The following is an 8,231-nucleotide window of genomic DNA, read 5'->3' as shown; positions in this document are numbered from 1 at the left end:
AAAAAAAAAAAAAAAAAAAACTATTTTGCAGAGAGCACTACTAGTGAGAAGAAAGCACTACTAGTGAGAATAAAGAAATTGCAGAAGAGATTTTTTTAGTTGAAGAAGGCTTTTCACTTAATGAAACAGTGGCATTCTGTATCTATCCTGTATTTATTGAGGAATAATAGAAAACAATATTTCTCTTAAACATAAAAGAGTACTTTTTATGGACTCCATGATAAAATGATTATGCATTTAATTATAAATGTTTACTTCAGACACCAACACTTATGGAGGATAATTTAGCATCCTTCACCAAAATTTAAAATACACATGCCTTTCTTTAGATGCAACAATTCCACTTCTAGGAATTTATTCTGCATATACACTGCTTCATTTGTGAAACAACCAATGTACAGATTGATTGCTGAGCACTGCCCCTCTTCCAAGTTTGAAAATAATCTACATGCTCATATGTTGAGCTAAATAAAAATTATCGTACATCCACATAATGGATGACCTTGCAGGCATAAAAAAGTGAATGAGGAAATGCTATATGCACCAACTATAAAATGACCTAAGTGAAAAATCAAAGGACAGAATAGCATGTATGAAATGTTACCATTTGTTTCACCGAGGGGGTAATAAATGTATACTTACTATTGATTGTATATGCCCAAAATATGTTTGGGAAGATATTCCAATAACCTCAAATATTATTTGCAAGTGGGGAGCACAATTAGGAAGGTAGGTAGGAGATGGGGACAAGATCTTTTCCCAGTAGTATTCTGATAAATGTTTAGTAACTACCTGGCATAGAGCGAGGCTTGATTTGTAACATTTACCAATTTCCATGGTGTAAATAGTACCACAACGTCCATTTTGAAGATACTAATGTGATGTCACTGAAAGGAGAGTTAGAAACAGTTGTGTACAATGTGAGCCAACGTAAGACATCTTCAGCATATCACTGTCTTTCACTATTTACCATGTTGTACTTTTGAAATGCCAAAACCAAGGCTTTATAATAGTAAGAATAAAAATAATAGACCTAAGAAAATTATGTATTGTTTCACCAAACTTCAAATAATATTATTCGTTCTACAAAAAAAAAAAAAAAGTAAATCTGAGCATAATTTTGGAAATGTTGTGAGTTTTTCACTATTGTGGCTAACACAGGTCATTGTCCCAGTTCAGCTTTATATATAAGCTATTGTGTCCCCCAAATATGAAGTCAGCTTGAGTGCAACTTAAATTGAGGGCACTTTTTTGTTTTCCTGGAGGTGGACTGGGGCACTGATGGGTGGCAGCACATGTATGTTTCCTTGAATCAAGAAGTCCTCCAGAAAAGGGTGGAATTTAAACGAAGATCAATTTGAGCTTAAAACTATCCCTAATTTAACAGGGGAGGGAGGTCAATGTGGAAACTAGGTAGAGGGAATAGCATTGCATAGACTCTGAATTAGGGAGGAGCTATGAATATTTGAGAATCCAAAAGAAGGCCAGAGCTGTTATGACTGGAAATGATAAGAGGTGTGAGGTGAAGCCTGTGAGACAAGCCGGCATTGAAGCACACAAAGTATGACAGCTACATTACAGAGGTGACACAAGCCTATTTGAATCTTGCAAAGATCACTCTAGCTGTTTTGTAAAGAATGAACTAGAGTAAGAAGAAATAGTGACCTGAACCAGGGATGCTACAGTGGGACCAGAGTACAGATGGAAGAGATAAGTTGCTAAGACTTGGCAACTCATAGGTTGTTGGGGATGAGAAAGAAGGAGGAGTAAAAGGTAACTGAAATTTGAAGCATGAGTTGGCCATAAAAGAAGGCAGGAGGAGCAGCAGTATAAGAGGAAAGTTGGTAAGTATATTTTGGAGCACATGATGTTCGTGGGGCCTCTGAAACATCTAAGCAATTTGAAATGTGAGGCTGCAATTCAGAAGAGAGGATAAAGGGGAAGATAGAAATTTGGGAGCCACCTCATAGATATTATCCTGTGGTAGCAAGGAAGTGGGATGAATTCTCCCAGGGAGAGCGAGGATAGAGAAAAGGAGATTCTTGGGGATCCTTCATAAGCAATTATAAATGGGAATTTCTGTGCCTTATTGCTAATAGGAGTAACTGATAATGCCTGAATATTTTTTTTCAGCTTTCCAATTTAAGCAGAAAGGAGAAATAATTATTTTAGGGTGCTTGCAGCTTGCAATGTGATTAGAAATTAAACAGTATATTCATGTGATGTGAATCTTTTGTTTTAAGAAGTGCAGAAAGCAGGTCAGATAAAATAAATATTGCTATAAATAAGCACATACAATAGGCAATCCCAAAGCATCCTGATTTTGTAAATCAAGCCATCACCCGTCTAATACTTTTGGCAAGAAGAGAGGAAGCTACGGCCAAGTAAGAATTGTAAAGAACAGATGGCTGTCCTCAGGTGACAAATATTTAACATGAGCCATAGCAGGCATTTCTCAGTAGGTTGAAAAGATCTTAATAACAGAAAATTTATTTTAATTTTCTTTGCTTCAGTGAAAGGGAATACCAACTTCCCAGCCTCCCCAGGCAGTTTATTGTGATAGCTGTGCCTTTGAAGACACATATTGACCTGAGCTATATTGACAAAGCAGAAGAGGACTGCAGGGCGGAGTCACCAAACTTTCTCCATTCACGGGGCCCTCAGTGTTTCAACGTTTTTTGTTTTTTTTTTTCACAGCATCCGTAGGCCAAAAACAATACCTGACAGTTCAATATAGTTAGGTTTAAACAACTTAATAAGTATTTATTTCCTAGCAACTTAGTAGCGATTAAAAAAAATACACATAAACCAAAAGAAAATATTTTATATAATTATTAAATAACCACAATTACTTCCTAATGGGCTCTGTGCACCCACTGGGCACTGTACAACTTCTCAAATCTTGGAATCAACGTGGACACCACTACCCTCACTTCCTGTTCCACATTCATTTTTGTGATGTCCTTGTTTTTTATCACAGCAACTGTGAAAAGTCTAGCTTCTAAAAGATATGATGGTATCCATCTGTGAATTACCTTGGGGTTTTAATTAATTCATGGGATATCTGACAGAGGCTAAGTACCACTGTGTTTCCCTTAAAAATAAAAAATATCTCACAGACCTCCCTATGAATTTTGCATCACCTTGAGGTGCCTTGGCACATAGGTGTGAAACTGCAGCTTTGCAGAATTTGAGGGTAATCAGAAATCAAAATAGGATTAGGGAACAGAAAAACATTTAAGATATCTTCTCTTTGGATGACCAGTTGGATTCCTCATCATAAGAAACTAAGATTCATTGAGCTGATAACAGGCCTTGTAATTTGCTCCCAGTTATGGACTCAACATGAGTTTGCATAACTCCTTTTCTAAAGAATATAATTAGTTTTCGAGATAAAGCAATAACCTTTTATCCTAAGATACCATCAGAGTTCTAGAGTTAAAAAAAAAAGGTCACACTATGTCACTACTTTAGTAGGTAGAATCCAGGAATCATGGAAGTCTGACAAGGTGTGATTTGTTTTCCTGTTGGAGTGTATCGAACTGTTTCTTTGGCACTTTGTTAAAGGACAGTGTCAGAGCTGTTATCTGTTAGAGGGGATGGGAAATGACTCCGCATGTAATCACTAGAAAGCCTAGAGATATTTTATTAGGCAAATGAAATATTAGGTTCCTATATCACCTTAACTGTTCCAAATTGGATCCCAAAATTAAATCCTTGTTTCCTGTCTCTTATTGCTTAACTTGCTTTTTTTTTTTACTGCTATGACAACATATTCATTGTAGGTTATAATTTATCAGCTGTCTAATATGACCATTAACTAGAACAAAATTACTTTTAGCTCCTAGAACATTTATGAAGAAAACTTATCTTTCTTTCCTCATTTCCTCCCAAATCAACTGATTCTAGAATGTGTCATTTGTGAAAGGAAGAAAAGGAAACAATTACAGTACATATTTTTTCTAGTGCCTATTCTGTACTATGCATTTTAGCAACCTTAATGAATTTAGAACTCACAAAAACTCTGTCAAGTAGATAGAATAGTCTCTTTTTTGCTGGTGAGTAAAATGTTCTTCAGAATTAGTCAGTGCTAGAGTAGGAATTCAAACGCTAACATCCATGTTCTTTTTACTCCGTAGTGTCTCTTTCTCTCTCTAGGTGTCTTGAACAATGCAAGCAGACAATACAAAGCCCACATCTGATCTGTGTCCCTCCATTCTATTATCACAAACCCAGGACCAAGCCAAGTTAGGGTTAGGGTTAGGGAATGTCCCACTAACCAAAGGGCAGACAAATAATTTATGTTGTGCTTCCTTAGAATCCTATGCTGAGATCATGAGGGTACAAATGCTTAGAAACATCGCCAATGAATCTGAAGAAACATGGTTCAGAGGAAAATTAAATTTGGTACTGGGAGAGCCTTTAGAGATTAGTTAGTTCAGATTCATGGTATTATAGATAGGGAAAGAAGGAACAGAGTAGTTAAGCTACCATATCAAATTAGTGAGGATCTGGGTTTAGAATCCAGGCCACCTGACAACAAATCTAGAGTTTTCTGAATGTCGCAAAGTCTGTCTATAATGGCCTTAAAAAAACTCACAATAATACAGAAACTTCTGTTAAGGTTTCTTTTTATGCACATATATTTATAGGCATTTTAAAAATGTGATTCTACTATGTATGGTGGTTAGTAATCGTTTTTTAAGTTAACATTTTGTAAGTATCTTTTCATGTAAATAAATATATCTGTATCATAAATTTTTATATAATAGCATAGTATGATGTACAAAAAACTTTGTCGTGGATGTTTATGTTCTTCCTAATTTGTCGCTATTATAAATAATATTTCCATAAAGATCTCATTATGTATAAGATACACACACACACACACACACACACACACACACACACACACGAGGGCTGTCTGGAAAGTATCCAGCCACTGTTAATACAACAAGGATGGTTACATGGCTGGATACTTTCCAGACAGTCCTTGTGTGTATTTGTGTGTGTGTGTGTGTGTGTGTGTGTGTGTATGTGTGTGTGTATTTGCACAGTGTTTAATTAATTTCTCAGGATATATTCCTAGAGATACAGCTCCAGGAACAAAGCATGTACATTATGTGTATTAGTCAGTGTTCTCTAGAGAAACGAATCAATAGGATATATATGTGTGTGCGTACACACACACTCATGTGTGGGATTTATTTATTTATCATGAAAGCTGGCTTAGGTGATTATGGAAGCTGACAAGTCGAAAGATGTCTATGGTGCGTTAGCAAGCTGGAGATCCAGGAGAGCCAATGATGTAAATTCCAGTCTGAGTCTGAAGGCCTGAGAGCCAGGAGAGCCAGTGCGGTTCCAGTATGAAGGCTCGCAAGCTCAAGCCCCAAGAAGAGTCAATGATTCAGTTTGAGTCCAAAGGCAAGAAAAACCTGATGTCAGGTTGAAGGAATTTTCTCTTTCCCAGGGCAAGATCAGGTTTTTTGTTCTATGAAGGCCTTCAGTTGATTGGGTGAGGCCCATTCACATTGGGAATGGCAATTTGCTTTACTCAGTTTAGCAGTTTAAATGTTAATCTCATCCCAAAACACCCTCATTGAAACACCCCAAGTAATGTTTGTCCAAATATCTAAGCCATCCTGTGGCCCAGACAAATTGACACATAAAATTAACCATCACAGTATGTGAACAATTTTAAGGTTTCTGATTCATATTTCTAAGTTGGCCTCTGGAAATTCTGTACTAATTCAGAAGGCACACACCAGCAATCGAATGTGTCCCTGTGCCCCATGCCTGCCAACACTATTCTATCTTATCTTTGAAAATTCGAGTTGCACATTCTCAGTTAAAATCAAACAAGGCAATAATCTACCTTCTTCTTTTAACTTTCTTACTGTAAACAAGAATCTTTTTTGTGGTCAATTTAGTGTCAAAATTTTTGCATTTTTATGCTTTTATTGGTGGTTTTGCTGTTTAAAATAGCCCCCAAGGCCAGTGCTAACGTGTTGTCTAGTGTTCTTATGTGTTAGAAAGCTGTAATGAGCCTTCTGGAGAAAATATGTATGTCAGATAAGCTTTGTTCAGGCACAAGTTATAAAGTTGTGGAACATGAATTCAATGTTAATAAATCAACAATACAGTGCATCCAGAAAAAGGAAGAGAAAATTCATTGATCTCTATGTGAGGCAGCCCTGAAAAGTGCTAAAGTAGTATCTATAGTTTATGAAGATATTATGGAAAAGATGGAAAAGCAGCTAACTTGGTGTATTTATGAGGTGACGATCAATTAAAAAAAGAATAGTAGATAGCCTTGTTGTGAGGATAAATGCCAAAGAATTTTATGTTCACATTACTCCATGTTAGGAAAATATTAAACCCTTCTCGGCTAATGTTTTTTTATAAAGGGATACTGCATATAATTAAACAAAATTCTATATTAATTGTTTTGACAAAAATGTTGGGAACAAAAGCTTACAGGAGTCTTATCCTATATTTCTTTCAGAAGTAGCAGCTCAGTATTCACTAATTCAGTATCCTCAGCAACTTCATAGAACATAATTACTGTAAATAATGAGAATCAACTATATGCGAAATGTGATTTCCTCTTATTAAGTAACATATCTTTTATTATAATTGAAATTGAACTTTTCATGTTTACTACCTGAATATATTTCTTTTTTGTCAAGCAGTATAGCGTAGTAGTTAAGAGTGTGTACAATATCTGACATGATACCCCGGCCCCTTACTTACTTGATGTCAAATCTGTGTTCTTAAATATTTTCTGTCACACATATTTCATTTCTTTTACTTTCCAAGTATTTTTTTTCCATATACAAAATGAGATTATGATTATTTTAAATTCCAAGATTGTTGATTTTATAATCTGTAAAATGAGGATGCTATATCCCAGATAAACTCTAAATTTATTCCCACCATATGCATTTTGGGAACCAATGACTATTACAACTTTTCCCAGCATCAGAACATAATTGATGGGCTGCTATCTTGAGACATCTATGATCTGTGATTCTGTCTTGAAGGATTGATGTATCTTAAAGAGTTTTGGAGTGACAATATTTTCAGGAGTTTGTGTGTAGATATACAAATATATATTTGAACTGTTGGGTTGCTCTGGTTTCCTGGTATTATGTTGACTCAGATTAGCAAATGAAATCGGTACTCTTATTTCATCAAGTAACTATTCTAATTTATGTTCTATATTATGGAATGGATTTGGACTTGCTTTTCTTGTGTTCTTTGTGTCTTCATCTGTCTCCAGTTGTGCATAAATGATTACTCTGGAGACAAATCAATATGTTTACCTCTTAATATAGTTGACTATCACATAATCACTGCTAATAAAGAATTTCTGATAATTTTAGCTAAAGGAAATACAATTACCAAAGTGTACTTAACATGCCCAATTTCCAACTGAAGTCAAAATAATCTTCAGTGTACAATGTGTAGAAGATACGAAGTTACCAGTAGGAAGCCATTCTTATTGCCATAATTCATAACTGTTTTCTGAAGATGTTAAGTTTTTTATCTGATCTTCTATACTTTTCCTTATAACCAAATATTTCAGCTGTTGCTCAAACTTGCTTTCTTAAAAACCAGCACAGAATCTGTACTCACATCCCTTGTATAAATTGTGCTCAGATGTATCTAGCCCACCAGCACACATAATAAATTCCCAAAAGGTACCAACCCAGAAACATTTTCTTAGGATTTGTTTTCAGTATCATCAATAATGTTTGTGTTTAAACGGCCAAGATATCATGGAAGAAAAACATACATTCTAGGAAAGGAATTGATGTGTCTGTCTGTATTGAACTGTGCCACTTGCAGCTGCCCAGTGTTTTTTGAACTCCTCCACATTTGGATAATTCCCCACACTTTGAGTTTTGTTTTACCAAACAAGAATCCAGAAAATTCACTTTTATAGACTTCTTTACTTCTAGGCTGAAGGCATGGAATGTAAACTCTGTCGTTCACGCTCTGGGAGACTGATTTGAAAGTAAGCAAGCTGAGTGTGTAGCATCCATTTTTCTGGAATGGTGGTAGCTGTGATAGGCAACATTCAGTGACAGAATTTCTTTATTGGGCCAAATTTCTATGTGTTCTTGGATGCTCAGCTTCTACCCTTTTTCCTTAGTTCATCTATATTCTTTAACAAATTCCTTCTCTACTTAGATTAGGCAGAATGTACTTTGCTGTGTATAAATTAA

The sequence above is a fragment of the Propithecus coquereli genome, unplaced genomic scaffold (assembly GCF_000956105.1).
Source record: "Propithecus coquereli isolate 6110/MARCELLA unplaced genomic scaffold, Pcoq_1.0 Scaffold15, whole genome shotgun sequence".
NCBI classification, from domain to species: Eukaryota; Metazoa; Chordata; class Mammalia; order Primates; family Indriidae; genus Propithecus; species Propithecus coquereli.
Note: the sequence above shows the minus strand (reverse complement) of the source record.